Source organism: Mus caroli, chromosome 2, assembly GCF_900094665.2.
Source record: "Mus caroli chromosome 2, CAROLI_EIJ_v1.1, whole genome shotgun sequence".
NCBI lineage: Eukaryota > Metazoa > Chordata > Mammalia > Rodentia > Muridae > Mus > Mus caroli.
Genome location: NC_034571.1, coordinates 113666464 through 113683963, shown reverse-complemented (window position 1 = coordinate 113683963; position 17500 = coordinate 113666464). Strand labels below are relative to the sequence as shown.

The window sequence follows — 17500 nt, the reverse complement described above, 5'->3', positions numbered from 1 at the left end:
ATTAATTAAAAAAAAAACATCTTAACATTCCTTTCCTGGCCTTCTGAAGGTCATGTCTGTTATATCCATGACCATACAACTGTTCAGTCTACTTCCACAGTCTTTACAGTTCTAACATTGGTCAAAAGTCCAAGTTCAGAGTATCTGAGATGGAAGCAGTTGTGAGTCCTTGTAAAATCAAAAGGAAAACATTCTTAAGTGTAATGGCACAGGGTCAACACTTTCATTCTCAAAAGAAGAAATAGAAAATATGGCAAGGTGGGGTAGGACCAAAGCAAGGCAAGCCCAATGGGAAGCAACTCCCATAGATCCATGGTAGACATAGCAATGTAATGTGTTCTCCGGATCATCACTTCCCCTGAGCCCTTGCTGTTTGTAGCTCACATAGCCTATTTCTTTGGTTGACTTTACTTGGTAGTAGCCTATGTCTTTTTGAATTATACATTCCAAGTTCCTGACCCATCCAGCTTTCCAGGAGGTCTCCTTTTTATCTTTGCCTTCATTCTCGTGGCTGTACACATTGCTCTTGTGCCTTTACATGGGCTGTCTGTAGGGATACTAACCTTGCTTTAAATTGGAATGGAAGCCTCTCCCACTCTACAGCCCTTTTGTGTGCTTACAAAATCTGCATCATATGGACAAAACCAAGGTCTGTGACCAGTTTGAGTGATAGTTATATCTTCATGGACCATGGCTGCAATGATCTCTTAAGTGGCCTGTGCTAGACATTTCATTACCATGACAGAATAATTGACAGAGACATCTTAAGGGAGGAGTGACTTATTTTGCCCCATGGTTATCATGGCAGAGAAGGTTTGCCAGGATGAGCTCACATCCTGGTGGCCAGGAAACAGAGAGGTAACGCTGTTCTGGCAAGGACTTTGTTCTGCTTCCCTTTTAATTTCATCTGGCTTTGCTTATCTATGAGCTAACGTTTCCCACATTCATGGCAGGTATTTACCCCCCTGAAACACTGTCACAGTCACACTGAATGGTGGTCTACTAACTTCTTAGGTCTTCTTAATCTAATCAAATTGACACAATTAACCAGCACACCTAGATAAAAATCTTTGCAGTCACTCGAGAACATGTACTCCCTCTACCTCCAGTGTTTCCTCTCCGCTTTGATAACGTCTGTGTTCTCTGACCTGTGGCCCTCTTCCTTAATCTCTATTTCTCTCCTCTAATGAACTCTATTTTACAGGGCAATTTAGAAATATAAAGAATTTTTAGTTATTTTGTATGTAGTGTGCTCATGCAACAGAGTGAGCATGAAGATCAGAAGACAGTTTGTGCATCTGATTAATTCTGCCATTCTACCTTTATGTGGGCCCTGGAGATTGACCTCAGGTTGCCAGGCTCATTCAGCAAAAAATAAAGTGGATTATTCCTGATAAAACACACAAGGTTGTCCTCTGGATTCCACATGCATGAACATACATGTACACCTGAACACACACAAACATACATGAAATAGTCTACAACTTTTATAGCATGGTTAACTAGGAAGCACCAGATTTTGTACTTTAGTAATAACTGGCATGTGATATAGTTAATTTTCATCAAATTTGGAAAAATTTCAGACATTTCTTCTGCTTATCCCCACAACGTAATTTCTTCTGGCCCAATAAAAATAAAACAAATGATTTTAAAAATGGGAAGAAACGTTTCAAGATGGCATGGTTACAATAAGTGAAAACAGAATAAAATAGAATTACAGAAATTAAAGGATAAATGAGGTTCAGTGTTCTCCCTGGATTGTGGTTCTATGGATGTCAGCCCTTCAGCCTGATCCCACACACCCTGATGTCTTGTGCACTTGATTTTTTTTACTCGCTGTGGTTTTATTTGCCACCTATCCCTCGCCAGCCCCCCACATTTATTTCCTGTTGGATAATTCTATTTTCTGTATCTTGAAGCTCACTAATCTTCAGGAGAGACTCCTGTACACAGGTGTTTCTAATTCCCTGCAAGTTGACATTAAAGCCAACTATAGTAAACCAACTCTTATTTAGATTTGTTGATTCTTGATACTGTTTTCTTTGTTTCTTTCTTGTTAATTATGGCCCTGATTTTGTTAATTTTTTTGCCATCTTGACATTAAGTTGTTTATTTGTACTCTGATATTTATTTATTTATTTATTTAGCCTGCTTGTATGTCTGTATGAGGGTGTCAGATCCCCTGGAACATCTGTGAACTGCCATGTGGGTGCTGGGACTTGAATTCAGGTCCTGTGGAAGAACAGCCAGTGCTCTTAATCTCTCCAGCCCATCTGTCTAAGCCTCTCTGTCTATTTTTTTTTTAATGTATGCGCTTAGAGCTATAAAAGTTGGAGAGATAGCTCAGTCATTGACTGCTCTTCCAAAGGTCCTGAGTTCAATTCCCAGAAACCACATGGTGGCTCATAACTATCTGTAATGGGATCCAATGCTCTCTTTTGGTGTGTCTGAAGAGAGCAATGGTGTACTAACATACATAAAATAAATAAATCAATCTTTAAAAAAAAAGTTCCTTCTTAGCACTCTTTTTAATGTGTTCCTGAGGGGAGACTTTTTTTTTGGTTATTGTTGTTGTCTTGTTTTCATTTTCCATTAATTCCACAAATTTGATTTCTTGACTCATTCATCATTCAATAATACATTGTTTAAACTACATGTTTGTATAATTAGTAGAGGCTTGTTAACTGTTGATTTTAAGCTTTATTGCATTGTGGTAAGATAGGATACATGGAATCATTTCTGCTTTCTGGGTGAAGGCTTGTTTGTGTCCCACTATGTGGTCTATTTTAGAGATACTTCCATGGGCTACTGAATAGAATAATTTGGGGGCTTGAGGTAGAATATTCTGTAAATATCTGTTCTGTCTATTTGGTGTGTTAGGTATTATGCAATTCTGATACTTCTCTGTTTATTTTTTGTCCAGATGACCTGTCTTTTGGAGAAAGTGAGGCATTGTAATCATCTCTTACTGTTGGAGTCAACTTGTATCTTAAGTCCAGTAGCATGCTTTTAATGGAATTGGGTGAGGCAGTTTGGTTCACATATGTTTGGGATGTGATGTCTTCTTGGTTTATTGTTTTCCTTGGTTTGAATGAAGTGTCCTCCTTCTTTATTTCTTCTGATTAGTCTTAATTTGAAGTTGATTTTATTGGGTCTTAGGATGAGGACACCTGCTTGCTTTCTGGTCCCGTTTAATATGTTTTTCCATCCTTTCTCTTTAAGATGGTATGAATCTTTCAAGGTAGTATAAGTTTCTTGTAGACTACAGAAAGATGGATTTTGTTTCTTAAAAACACTTAAAACATTTCATGTAAATCATGTCTTTTGGGGGAGGGCAGGGGGAGTTAAGGCCACTAATATTTAATTATGAAGTCTGTGTGCTGATCGCTGTTGTTGTTGGTTTTTTTTTTTTTTTTTTTTGGTCTTCTGTTTTTTTGTGGCCTTAGTCCCAGTTTTATGTTTCAGTAACTATAGCTTTATTTGTTTTCTTTCTACAGTCTTGGCTCTGCTTACTTCTCTCTTCAGCCTGAAGTATTGCTTCTAGAATTCTTTGTAGGGCTGATTTGGTGGATATGAATTCTTGTAACCTGTTGATACCGTGAAAGTTTTTCTTTCTCCTCCAACAATAGCAAATAGTTTTGTTGTGTTCAGTAGTTTAGGTTGGCACCCATTGTTTTATAGAACTTCAAGTACATTGCTCCAGGATCTTTTGGCTTTTAAAATTTCTATTGAGAAATCAGCTTTTATTCAGACGGGTTTTCTTTTATGTATGACTTGTAGCTTTCTCTTGCAGATTTCAATACCTTCTCTTCGTTCTGCATATTCATTTTCTGATCTGGTGTTCTGTATGTTCTTTAATTTGGAGAAGTTTTCTTCTGTGATCCTGTTGATGATCTGGTCTATGCCATTTGCCCAGGATTATTCTCTTTTTATGCCTAGAATGTGAAGATTTGCGCTTTCATGTTGTCCCAAAGTTCCTTATGTTCCTTTCTCTCTCTCTGTCTTTTTTTTTTTTTCATAATCTATGCATGAGTGGTTCAGTCTTTCTACTTAACTGAGTCTATGATTTTTTTTTCTTTTAATTTTGTCTTCTATGGTTTGTCTAGGTGATTCTCATCGGAGAACATTTCTATAGGATTAGTAGATTTGGAGGGAGGCTTACTGTCTTGGCCTTTCATATTGTGTGTTTCAGTGACTTTCTGATATGTTTATTATACTACATAAATGCTTTTTATTCCTAGACCTTTAATGTTTTTACTTTACATGTCTTTTCTTTTATGCCTATGCTTTCTCTATTTTGTAAAATATTGAATGTATCTATAATAGCTGTTTTAAAATTCCAATTTTATGTATACTTATTCATTTTGGTTGTTATTTTTCTTTATTTACATCCCTGGCAGTTTTTAAGTAGGTACCAGACATTGTGATTTTATGTTGTTATGTTCTGTTTTCTTTTCTTTTTCAAATTCTGTTATTTCTTATTCAATTTTTTTCTTTAAGTAGTTTTGTATTTTATTTTGGGATACAGTTAAGTTATTTGAAAGTTGTTTCAGTATCCAACATCCTTATTCATAGCCCTGTGTGAGAGTACGGATATTTTCCTGCCCCTTTCCAGTGGGTTTTAGCCATAAGGCATAACATGCACTGGTGAGGATTCAGCCAAAGTGTCCTGGCAGGTGGATACTCAGTAGACTGACTCTTGGGCTTCCCTCCCCTGAGCCTCACTGTGGAGCTGTCTCTGGGCATGACCTGGGCAATGGTCACTTCTCTGCCTTTTTTCAGGGATCTCTGCTGTGCTGCTTGGTATCTGATTTCTGAAACCTGTTTTATATATTTTGTCTGCTTTTCTAGTTGATTAGCAAGGTAAGTTTGGTTCCGTTTACTTTGTTGTGTCTTTGTTGTGGCCAGGATTTGAAGTGGTAAGGTATGCTTATTTAAATCTCAAACGAAAAAGAGTCATAAACAAGCCATTTACACTCTCACTAGAAATACATATGACTGTGCCCAAATATAGGTTCAAGTATATTCCCTCATCTTTAAATGCATTGTAGACTCTTCCTAATGAATTTTAACATTGTATTCATTGACATTAAAATCATAGGTAAAAATAATTTCCCTATATTTTTCTGTTAAAGAACAGTCTTACATAAATTATATATGACACTTACGAAACCATGCTATATATTTGGTGACTTATATAGTTTATAGTCAATGTATATAAGTTTTATCACTTCAGCCTATCTAAATAACAAATCTCCTAACTGAATTTCTGCTCTGGAGTCATTCCCAGATGAATGCCCCTAACCTTCTCAAAACAGTGAAGCCCATTTTCTTTTGATGGGGGGAAGGGACTTTTTGTGATAGGATCTTATTCTGTATAGCTCAGACTAACCTTGAATTCATGGTACTTCTCCTGCCTTAGATTTTTGAGTGCTGAGTTATAGACATACATCATCATGCTCAGTTTTATTTTTATTGTTTTAATTGAGCCTCCAAAATGACACTTTTGTTAAAAAGGCATTTTCATATATATTTAATTTTGGTTGATCTGCCCCACAAATATAGTTGCCTACTGGCCATCACCCTGCCTCTCCTGCTTCCATTTCTATCCTCCCACCCCCAGGATTCTTCCTTCTACCTTCCAATCACATGTTCCCAGCCACTGCCTTAAAGCCTCCTTTTCCCATTTTTCTTGGGCTCTCTTCTGTTTTCCTGGCCTCTGCACATACTCAGTCATACATAAACATACATACAGACATTTAAAGCCAGCATCCATATATGAGAGAGAACATGTGGTAATTGTCTTTCTGACAGATTACCTCAATATTTTCCAGATCCATCTATTTTCCTACGAATTTAATAATTTAGTTTTCTTTATGGAGGAATAAAATTCCATTGTGAATGTATGTACATATACATTCTATATCATGTTTTTATTATTCATTCATCTGTTGTTGATGTGTATCTAGGCTGGTCCCATTTCCTTGCTGTTATAAATAGAGCAGCAATATGCTTGTATATGCAAATAGAGTATATGCCCTGAAGCTTGGTCATATGGGAGTTCTATTTTTAGATTTTTGCAAAATCTCCACACTGATTTCCATAGTAGCTGGATCAGTTTACATTTACATCCTATCAGCAGTGAGAAAGGGGCGCTCCTCCCTCACAAACTCTTCAGCATTTGTTGTCATTTGTTTTCTGACTGGGGTGTGATGGTGGCTTAAGAGGAGCTAAACTTGCCTTTCCTGATGGCTAAGCATGTTGAACACTTTAAAATATATACATTAGCCATTTGTATATATTTTTTATTAGATATTTTCTTTATTTACATTTCAAATGCTATCCCCTTTCCTAGTTTCCCTCCGAAAATCCCCTATCCTCTCTCCCCTTCCCCTGCTCCCCAACCCACCCACTCCTGCTTCCTGGCCCTGGCATTCCCCAATACTGGGGCATAGAACCTTCACAAGACCAAGGGCCTCTCCTCCCATTGATGACCAACTAGGCGATCCTCTGCTGCATATGCAACTAGAGACATGAGTCCCTCCATGTGTTTTCTTTGATTGGTGGTTTAGTCCCAGGGAGCTCTGGGGTTACTGGTTAGTTCATATAGTTGATCCTCCTAGGGGGCTGCAAACCCCTTCAGCTCCTTGGTTCCTTTCTCTAGCTCCTTCATTGGGGACCCTGTGCTCCATCTAATGGATGACTGTGAGCATCCTCTTCTGTATTAGTCAGGCACTGGCAGAGCCTCTCAGGAGACAACTATATCAGGCTCTGCTGTCATCAAGCTCTTGTTGGCATCTGCAATAGTATCTGGGTTTGGTGGTTGTTTTTGTATATATTCTTGTGAAGATTATTTCATTCATTGTCAGGTGATTTTTTTGTTTTGTTTTGTTTTTGCTTTTTGTGAGTTTGAAACAGGCTATCCTAGAACTTCCTGTGTAGACTAGGCTGACCTTGAACTCATGGAGATCTGCCTGTTTTTGACTTCAGAGTATTGGGATTAAAGGCATGTACCAATACATCTGGCTATTGTCAGTTTTTAGAAAAGCTTTTGTGTGTGTTGTGTATGAATACCTGTGTGTTTTGTCTGTGAATACCTGCTGAAGAAGGTGTTGAATCTGTGGGCTGCTGGATTCAAACTGATTTTCTGGAAGAGCAGTAAGCACTTTTAATTGCTGAGCAGTTTGGTTTGGTTTTTTTGTTTGTTTGTTTAGGTTTTTTGGTTTTGTTTTTTGTTTTTAATTTTTTGCAGTTCTTTACATAGTATAGATAGCAATCCCTTGTCTGAAGTAGAACTGGCAAAGATTTCCTCCTATTCCATAGGCTGTTTGTTCATTCCGTTGGTTTCATTTGTGGTGTAGATTTCACATAATCCTTTTTGTCAATTCTTGTGGCTGTTTGTTGTGCCATTGGGCTTCTGTTGAGAAAATTCTTGCTTACACCTATATCTTGAATTCCCTGAAGAGTCCCAGCATTTCAGGTTTTAATTTGTTTTAAATTAATTAATTACTTTTTGTTCGAGGTGTGTGTGTGTGTGTGTGTGAGAGAGAGAGAGAGAGAGAGAGAGAGAAGTGATAGATAAAAATGCTAATAGAGAGAAACAGTTGGTGATCTTGGGGGGGGGGTCTCAGTCCATTCTTCGGCAGGTGGTTATCCAGTTTTGCCAGCATCATTTATCAAACAAGCTTTTTTCCCCAGTATTTATTTTTATAAAGGTAAAGTTAGGTGTACATAGCTGTGGTGGTAGATTTCTGGGATCTCTGCTCCATTGTCCTCATGCCTCTTTATAGTTCTCAGTGTCTTTGTGACTATGGCTCTGCAGTATAGTTTGAGGTCAAGAAGTGTATGTTCTTTTATTTTAGGATTGCTTTGGCTGGGATTAAGATATGAACCACCATACCCAGCTGCAAAAGAAGTTTTAATACCATTTGCAGTATCAGACATGGAACCTAGACTAGGTAAGCACTCTACCACTGACCTATATCCCCAACCTGTTAGTCTAGTTTTTACTAAATTCAGTTTAACTTTCAGGCCTGTGTATTCTTTCTTCTAATTAGAACTACTTATCTGGCAGATGTAATTCTTTTCCCATGCACTTTTTATGTTATGCTTGTTTGCTCTTCTGTGTATTTACTTACCTACTGTCTCAGGTGTCTGTGACTGTGATAGAACATCAAGACCAAGAGCAGCTTGGGGAGGATAGGCTTATTTTGCTTACATTTCCACATCACAGTCCATCATTGAAAGACATCAACACAGGAACTCTAGGCAGGAACTGAAGCAGAAGCCATGCACTGCTTACTGGCTTGCTCTCTGTGACTTGCTCAGCCTGCCTGCTTGCTTGCTTCCTTCCTTCTTCCCTCCCTCCCTTCTTCTCTCCCTCCCTTCCTTCCTCCCTTCCTTTCTTTTTGTTGTTTTTTTTTTTCTTTTCTTTTTTCTCGAGACAGGGTTTCTCTGTGTAGCCCTGACTGTCTTCTGTAGACTAGCCTGGCCTCCAATTCAGAGATCTGCCTGCCTCTGTCTCCTGAGTGCTGAGATTAAGGCATGCACCATCACACTGTTGCTGCTACATGCATTTTTTTCAATGTCAGCTGCTAAATTAGGTTGACTATGTATAAGACATGTCAGTCCATCATTCAGTAGCATGCTTTTTTTAACTTTTTATTAATTCTTTGTGAGTTTCATATCATGCACCCTAGTCCCACTCATCTCCTCATCCCCTCATAGCTGACCTTTGCCCTTACAACCTCCCCTCAGAATAAACCACACATACACAAATAAACAAAAAGCCAAAGCACAGAAAACATCTCATTGTGGAAGCTGTAGTATGAATCAGTGTGTATATCCTTCTAAATATCCCTCTGTCCGTACATCTTCACTTACAAATATTCATTGCAGTGAGTCACTGGTCTGATTTGAGATCTCTGGCTTCTGTGATACAATCAATATTGAATCCTTACTGGGCCTCCTCCCAGTTATCCTGTTGTCCTGTGTCAGGGAGATTCTGTAGCTTTGGATCAGCTGGACTGGCTCTTTCACATGTCCCAACTGTTTGCAGATGGTGTGGATTATGGGGTAGGACAATTCAAAGACTTGGATCTGGGCCTGGGCGGTAGCTGAGCTGGTCAGCCCATTGGCTCTCTTCTCTGAGCTGCCAGGGTGAGCTCTCTAGCACTGTATCATCAGTAGGAGGCAGGGTCAGCTCTCCTGCTCTTATACCCTTGGGGCCAGCTCACCTGTACCCATACCTCCAGAGCCAGCTCCACTGTGCTACCCAGTCAAGGTACAGGGTCCATTCACTCTCCAAGTGCTGCAGTCTGGTAGGGCCTGGGCCAGCTCTCCCACTCCCACATTCTCAGGGCTGGCTTACCCGTACATTTGCCATCAGGGCCAGCTCCACTGTTGTCCAGGGCTAGCTCTCCCAACTATCACTGGTGGTGAGTGGGAAGAGGGAGGGATCACCCTTGTACCTAAGCCACCTTACAGTAGATAAATGGCAGGGCCAGCTCTCCTATGCTCTTGCTCTCAGGGCTGACTCACCTGCATGCCTTCCACCAGGATCAGGGCCAGCTCTCCCAAGGCTGCTGCTAGTGAGAGGTGAAGCTAGTTCTCCAGAGTATGGCAGCCAGTGAGGGGCAGGGCCAGTTCGATATAGCCCCTGGACATCCATCTGGTCCCTGGTTGCTGCCCCTACCAGGGATGTCCCCATGTTCTCTAGTAGTAATATGAGACACTGTACACTGACCCCTGCCGCTGAATCACCACAGACCTAGACATGGCCCTCAGCAGCAGCTTGGACTTGGACCTCAGCATAGCCCCAGGTGGCAAGGTTAGCCACTCACAACAGGCTACTTCTCTCCACCCCTTGGGTCTCTAGTTGCATCTACCTGTCTTCATAATGCTAAGCTGTTCTCCTTTTTTCCCTCTCCCATCTGTCTACCACATGCTTGCATATTGTGGTTGTTCCTGGTGCAGGCTGACCCTGTGGTTGCCCGACCCCTGGATGACATCCTCCGTCTGCATTGTATGGTGTGGCTGCAAATAGGTGCCTACAGCCTGCCTATGCGGTGCTTAGGAGAACAGGTCTGTGGTTGGTAGATCTCTTGTCTTCCTCCTCCCAGGATGCTCTGGGTGGTAGTGAGGCTCTGTTTGTCTATGGCCCACCTTTGCTGTGGGATGGAGGGCAGGAGTGTGGGCATGCCCCCTCCCTCTCAACTCCCAAGCAAGTCTATGTGTGTCTTCCTCTTCCCTCACTGTACTATCTGGATTTTATTTTTATTTTTTTATTTTTTATGTGTCCTAGGCATAAACCATCTTTGGCCACCAAGCCAGGCATCAAGCTAGGATGAACAAAGGACTGCCATCTGCTCTGCCCTTGACCTATATAAGAAAACCACCACCAAGTTGTCTCTTTGCCATTGCCAGAGGGGGCTACATGCATCTTTTTAATCCTAACAGCTTGGTTTTAGAGTGTATGTACAGAGAATCATCGTGAATTTTTTGTTTAGGTTTCTTTTTGTTTTTTTTGTTTTTCTTTTTGTGTTTGTTCTGCATAACTTCTCTCTCTCTTTCTTTCTTTTCTTTCTTTCTTTCTTTCTTTCTTTCTTTCTTTCTTTCTTTCTTTCTTTCTTTCTTTCTTTCTTTCTTATGTGTAAGTACACTGTAGCTGTCTTCAGACATTCCAGATGGGGCATCAGATCTTATTACAGATGGTTGTGAGCCACCATGTGATTGCTGGGATTTGAACTCAGGACCTTCAGAAGAGCAGTCAGTGCTCCTAACTCCTGAGCCATCTCTCCAGACCATAATTTAACTTTTCTTCTGAATTGTTACTGAGGGCATTGCTGTGTATTATATTTCATTTCACTCAGCATTCATTGCAGATTATTGAGAGAGTATGTTGGTTGTCATAAAACTACTTAGGTTTTTTTGTTTTTGTTTTCAAGACAGGGTTTCTCTGTGTAGCTCTGGCTGTCTTGGAACTCGTTTTAGGCTAGCCTCAAACTCAGAGATCTGTTTGCCTCTCTCTCTAAAGTGCAGGAATTAGTGAGGTATGCCACTGAGCCTGCCCTGGCTTGTACTTCATAGTTTTAACTATATATAGGAAGTGAAAGACATTTCACTTATAAACATTTACTGAAAGACTGTTCTATGTTGGTATTCTCTATAATGGGAATGCAAAAAATGAGAGCTGTGGAAAATGTAGCTCAGTAGTAGAGCACATGCCTGGTATGTACAGTATTCTGTATTTGGTTCCAAAGTACCCACCCCACTTTAGTGCAGAATTCTACCAGACCCTCAAAGAAGAGCTAATACCAACACTCCTCAAACTATTCCATAAAGTAGAAACAGAAAGAACAATACCTAATTCATTCTCTGAAGTCACAATTACTCTGATACCTAAACCACACAAAGACCCAACAAAGAAAGAGAACTTCAGACCAATTTTGCTTATGAATATTGATGCAAAACTGCTCAATAAAATCCTAGCAAACCGAATCCAAGAATGCATCAAAACCATCTTTCACCATGATCAAGTAGGCTTCATCCCAGGGATGCAGGGACGGTTTGATATATGAAAATCCATCAACACAATTCACTATATAGACAAGCTGAAAGAAAAAAGATCACATGATCATCTCATTAGAAGCTAAAAAATATATTTGACAAAATACAACATCTTCATGTTAAAAGTCTTGGAAAGATCAGGAATTCAAGGCCCATACACCTAAACATAGTAAAAGCAATGTACAGCAAACCAACAGCCAATATCAAATTAAATGGAAAGATACTTGAAGCAATCCCACTAAAATCAGTGACAAGACAAGGCTGCCTACTCTCTCTATCTATTTAATATAGTACTGGAAGTTCTAGCTGGAGCAATAAGACAACAAAAGGAGATCAAGGGGATATAAATTAGAAAAGAGGAAGTCAAGGTACCATTATATGTGGATGATACATAAGCGACCCCAAAAATTCTACCAGAGAACTACTGCTGATGAACAACTTCAGCAAAGTGGCTGGGTATAAAACTAACTCAAACAAATCAGTAGCCTTCCTTTATATAAATGATAAACAGGCTAAGAAAGAAAATAAGGAAGCAACACCTTTCACAGCAATCACAGATAATATAAAATATCTTGGTGTAACACTAACCAAACAAATGAAAGGTCTGTATGATAAGAACTTCAAGTTTCCCAAGAAAGAAATCAAAGACTTCAGAAGATGGAAAGATCTACCATGTTCATGGATTGGTAGGATTAATAAAGTAAAAATGGCCATCCTACCAAAAGCAATATAAAGATTCAACGGAATCCCCATCAAAATTCCAACACAATTCTTTACAGACATGAAAAGAGCAATTCTCAATTTCATATCCATATGAAACAAAAATCCCAGATTAGTGAAAATAATTCTTAACAGTAACAGAACTTCTGGGGGAACCACCATCCCTGACCTCAAGCTGTACTACAGAGCAATAGTGATTTAAAAACCTCATAGTATTGATATAGAGACAGACAGGTAGATCAATGGAAAATAATTGAAGACCCAGAAATAAACTCACACACTTATGGACACTTGATCTTTGATAAAGAAGCAAAAAACATACAGTGGAAAAAAGAAAGTTAAAGTCCAAGTGGATCAAGGACCTCAAGATAAAACCAGATACACTGGGTTGAATAGAAGAGAAAGTGGGGAAGAGCCTTGATATCATGGGCACAGGGGGAAATTTCCTAATCAACTCCAATGGCTCATGCTCTAAGATCAACAATTGATAAATAGGACCTCATGAAACTGGAAAGCTTCTGTAAGGCAAAGAACATAGTCAATATGACAAACCAGCAACCTACAGATTGGGTAAAAATCTTCACTAATGCCACATCTGATAGAGGGCTAATATCCAAAATATGTAAAGAACTCAAGAAGCTAACTTCCCCAAAACCAAATAACCCAATTTAAAAGTGGGATACAAAGCTTAACAGAGAACTCACAACGGAGGAATCTCAAATGGCCGAGAAGCACTTAAAGAAATGTTCAAAGTCCTTAGTGATCAGGGAAGTGCAAATCAGAACGACCCTGAGATTCCACCTTACACTAACTAGAATGACTTAAGATCAAAAACTCAGCACATGCTGGTGAGGATGTAGAAGAGAGAGGAACACTTCTCTATTGCTGATGGAATTGCAAACTGGTACAACCACTCTGGAAATCAATCTGGTAGTTCCTCAGAAATTTGAAAATAATATCTACCTTAAGTCCCAGCTATACCATTCTTGGGCATATATCCAAAAGATGACCCACCATGCCACAAGGGCACGTGTTCTACTATGTTCATAACGGCCTTATTTGTGATAGCCAGAAGCTGTTAACAACCTAGATGTCCCTCAAACAAAGAATGGATACAGAAAATGTGGTTCATTTACACAATGGAATACTATTCAGCTATTAAGAATGAGGACATTATGAGTTTTGCAGGCAAATGGATGGAACTAGAAAATATCATCCTGAGTGAGGCAACCTAGACCCAAAAGGACACGCATGGTATGTACTCACTAATAAGTGGATATTAGCCAAAAAGTACAGAATACCTAGGATACAATCCACAGAACTCAAGAAGGTTAACAAGCAGAAGGGCTCAAGTGAGGATGCTTCAATCCCACTTAGAAGGGGGAAGAAAATAACCATGGAAGGCAGAGAGAGGGAGGGATCTGGGTGGGAGAGGGGAGGGGAAGGGGAAGGGGGAACATGATCATGTATTGGGGGCAACAGGAGGAAAGCCCATAGGGCCAGCAGAATGAATGGAAATATGCAGCCTTGGTGGGTGGGGGGGAGGGAGGACCCTCTAGAAAGTACCAGAAACCTGGGAGGTGAGAGACTCTCTAAGGATTCAATTGGAGTGACCTTAGATAAAATTCCCAACACTGGGGAGAATAACTTGAAGAGTCTACCTCCAATAGATAGACAGGGCCTCAAATGGAGGGATGGGATTACCAACTCACAGTCAACATTTCTGACCCTGAATTGATCCTGTTTAAAGGAACTGAACTGCAGAGACAAAAATGGAGAAGAGACTTAGCGAAAGGAGGTCCAGTGACTGGCCCAACTTGGGATGCATCTCATGGGAGGCACCAAGGGCTGACACTATTACTGGTGCTATGGTGTGTTTACAGACAGGAGCCTAGCATGGCTGCCCTCCCAGAAGCCCAACAAGCAGTTGACTGAGACAGATGCAAATACTTACACACAACCATTGAACTGAAGTTGGGGACCCCTATGGTTGAATTAGGGAAAGGATGGTAGAAGCTAAAGAGAAAGGCAACCTCATAGGAAGACCAACAGAATCAACTAACCTAGACCCCTAGGAGCTCCCAGAGACTGAGCTACCAACCAGACAGCATAAATGAGCTGGTCTGAAGCAGAGCTGATCTGAGGCACCCGACATCTATAGCAGAGGACTACCTGGTCTGGCCTCAGTGGGGGAAGATGTGCCTAATCCTTGAGAGACTTGAGGCCCCAGGGAGAGGGGAGGCCTGGTGGTGGTATAAACATCATCTGGGTGACAGGGTGGAAAAGAAATGGGATGAGGACCTGTGGGAGGGGGCAATGGCTGTATTGTAAATAAAATAATAATAGTAATAACAACAACAATAATAAAAACAAAAACAAAAAGTATTCATATAACTGAATCTTTAAAGAAACCAAAACTAACTCCTACTACATACTAACATATCATTGTTAAATAAAAATACCTTGATTTTAAAAAATCAAATATGAATAAAACTGAATGAATTAAAAGGGCTAGCCCTCAAGAAATTTAATGTATTAGAGAATTTATTCTATTTGGGGGCTACAGCAAGGGCTCAGAAGTTAAGAACATGGTTGTTCTCTAGAGGATCAGTGTTCAATTCCCAGTACCCACATTATAGCTCACAATCATTTGTAAATCTAGTTTCAGGGGATCTGATGCCATCTCCGGCCTCCATGGGCACTGCACACATCTGGTATGCAGACATAATAAATGTATGCAAAATACATACATACAAAATAATGAAACAATTTTTAAAATATACAAATGACATTGTAAATTGTGTCTGAGATTCTGAGACTGTCTACTCTAAACCTAGATTTCTGTCCGTATTCAACTCTCAGGTTCGCTGACTTTCTGTTGCACAGATGGATGCCCTGACGCATCATCCTGTGTCTATCTTTCCTTGCCTCTGATTTATATAACTATTATTTACTAATGTTTTTTTATGGGATAACAATTATAACACATATATAAATACGTTTTAAAAAATAGTTGCAAACCTAATTGTTTAAAAACATGTCAGCATCTCAGTAGCCTGTTCCTGATCTCGTCTCTTCTTTTCTCTACACGTGTCCATTGTTTGTCATAAACATGTCTTTGCTTTTCTTTTTAAAACTCCTACCTATATTTGCATCTTCTTTAACATAGGTTAGGCTTGTTTCTTCTTGAACTTTATATTGAAAGACTTACGAATTCTCTTGCCTTGTCTTCAAGCATTAGAGACTTGCTCTAAGTGTTCTGTAAATAAAATAATAATAACAATAATGGGAATTTTCATTTATATTTTATCTTAGTCTTTGTGACAAATAAAATAATTCACCCTTCAAGATTCTAATCTAATTCTAATCCATGAATCCTATAAATAAGATTCCTTAGGCGGCAGAAGGGATTTTGCAGATGTGATTAATTTAAACCTTTAAAGCCTTTGACAAAGGAAGATTGGTTTGACTGTCAAACCAGTGTCCAGTGTAATTATAGGGTCCTCATAAAGGAAATCAAATACACAATTTTTAAGAGAGTGAGAGAAAGAAGAGAAGAGAGAATGAGAATATAAGAGGTTGAGTTATCAAGGTGCTCCAACACTCGCTTTGAAAATTGAATGAAATTATGAGCCAAGGAGTCCAGGCACCTTCTAGAAGTGGAGAAAGAAGAATTTTCCCATAGAACCTCTAGAGGGAACATAGCCTTGCTTCCACAGTGGACATCTGGATTTGTGACATCCAGCACTGATTATAAATGACAAGATTATAAACTTGGTCATTTTTGCAGCTTCATTGAGGCACCAGTAGGAAACTAATAAGACTGTTTACCATATGAAAATGTTAGAGCTTCTCTGTTCTCTCTGTGCTGGGCATTTAGATTGTTGGGGATAGCATGATTATGAATTCTTCCATATCCATCTTAGTGACAAAGAGTTTTTCTGGGGTACACACCTAAAAAAGGAGTTAGGATGTCCCAGAGAATCACATCTTGAGCCATCTACAACAAAGCTATCTCAGGTGTACAAGAGTGTACAAGAGCCTACACATTTTCCTGTTGTTTCTCTGGAGTTGGGCATGATGGTGCACACCTATAATCCCAACCCTTAGAGGCTCAGGAGGAAGGATCACTCTGAAGGCCAGCCTTCAAGTGATCAAGATCAAGGCCAGCCTGAGCTATAATAAGGTACTTCACTGAGGGGAGACTTTGGAGGGAGGTGAATATGAGAAAAATATATTAAATATGTATGAAAATATCCTAATGAAACTCATCATTTTGTTCAATTAAAATATGCTAATAAAAGGAACACACACACACACTGAAAAAAACTTTAATGCCAGCTGAAATAATGCCTCCATCCTTTATTTTATGAAGGGGTATTCAAAATGCCCTTCAGGTGATAACACACTTGGAAAGTAACTTATTCTTTGTGATAGTAGATGGCATTGGTTTGTTTCTATCCCCTCACTGTCCTTTTCTTGTTTGTTTCTTTTAGATAGGGTCTCAATGTGTAGCACTGGCTGGCTTCGAACTTACCAAGATCCACCTACCTCTACCTCCTGAATGCTAGGATTATAGGTGTGTGCTATCACATCTGGCTTTATTTTCTTTTAATCAACTAGTTTTTCTACAAATTTTTACAGCAAAAGTATAAAAAGTATAAATGTTATAGTTCAGGTTGTAAGCAAAGTGTAAAACAAAACTATTCTTCTAATGACATTTTCATAGGAATTTGATGAACAGTAGTTACTTAATAAGTTCCATGCAAACAAAAGTGGCCCTTTTGATAAGTAGTCTGTCAGTACGAGACTGTTTTGTAGAGAGTGTATTTGTGAATGAGACTGACTGTTCCTGTAAGCTAAGAAATTTGCAAAGTGACATAGTACCTGGGACTACTATTTATTGAGCTCAGCATGCCAGATTTTGTTAGAAGTAAACACTACATACATCATTTATTAGCACTTTAAATCCTTAGAAACCATTGCTAGCCTATTTAAAGGCAAATTTGTAGATTATACTGTGAGGGTACAATGATCACAGCAGTAATGAAAAAACAACCTGTCTTAGTTAGGGTTTTACTGCTGTGAACAGACACCATGACCAAGGCAAGTCTTATAAAAAACAACATTTAATTGGGGCTGGCTTACAGGTTCAGAGGTTCAGTTCATTATCATCAAGGTGAGAGCATGGCAGCATCCAGGCTGTCATGGC

At 39.4% G+C, this 17500-nt stretch overlaps 1 protein-coding gene and 1 non-coding gene across 8 annotated transcripts in view; one reads left to right on the top strand and one right to left on the bottom strand.

Annotated features, from left to right (window-relative positions):
* Positions 1–17500, top strand: part of Ttbk2 (tau tubulin kinase 2) — a 121126-nt gene that overhangs the window by 5552 nt on the left and 98074 nt on the right. For 2 of the 7 annotated variants that reach the window (XM_021155971.2, XM_029470471.1), the window contains exon 2: positions 7863–7958. The exons of 4 other annotated variants lie outside the window; for them this stretch is intronic. The gene's annotated coding sequence lies outside the window, so the exon portion shown is untranslated. Of the gene's footprint in view, positions 1–7862; positions 7959–10315; positions 10473–17500 lie in introns of those variants that run through there. One more of the 7 variants, XM_029470480.1, reaches the window with a different exon arrangement.
* On the bottom strand, positions 10291–10430 carry LOC115030483. The gene has a single exon (XR_003836078.1). It is a non-coding gene; the product is annotated as a small nucleolar RNA SNORA48 (small nucleolar RNA).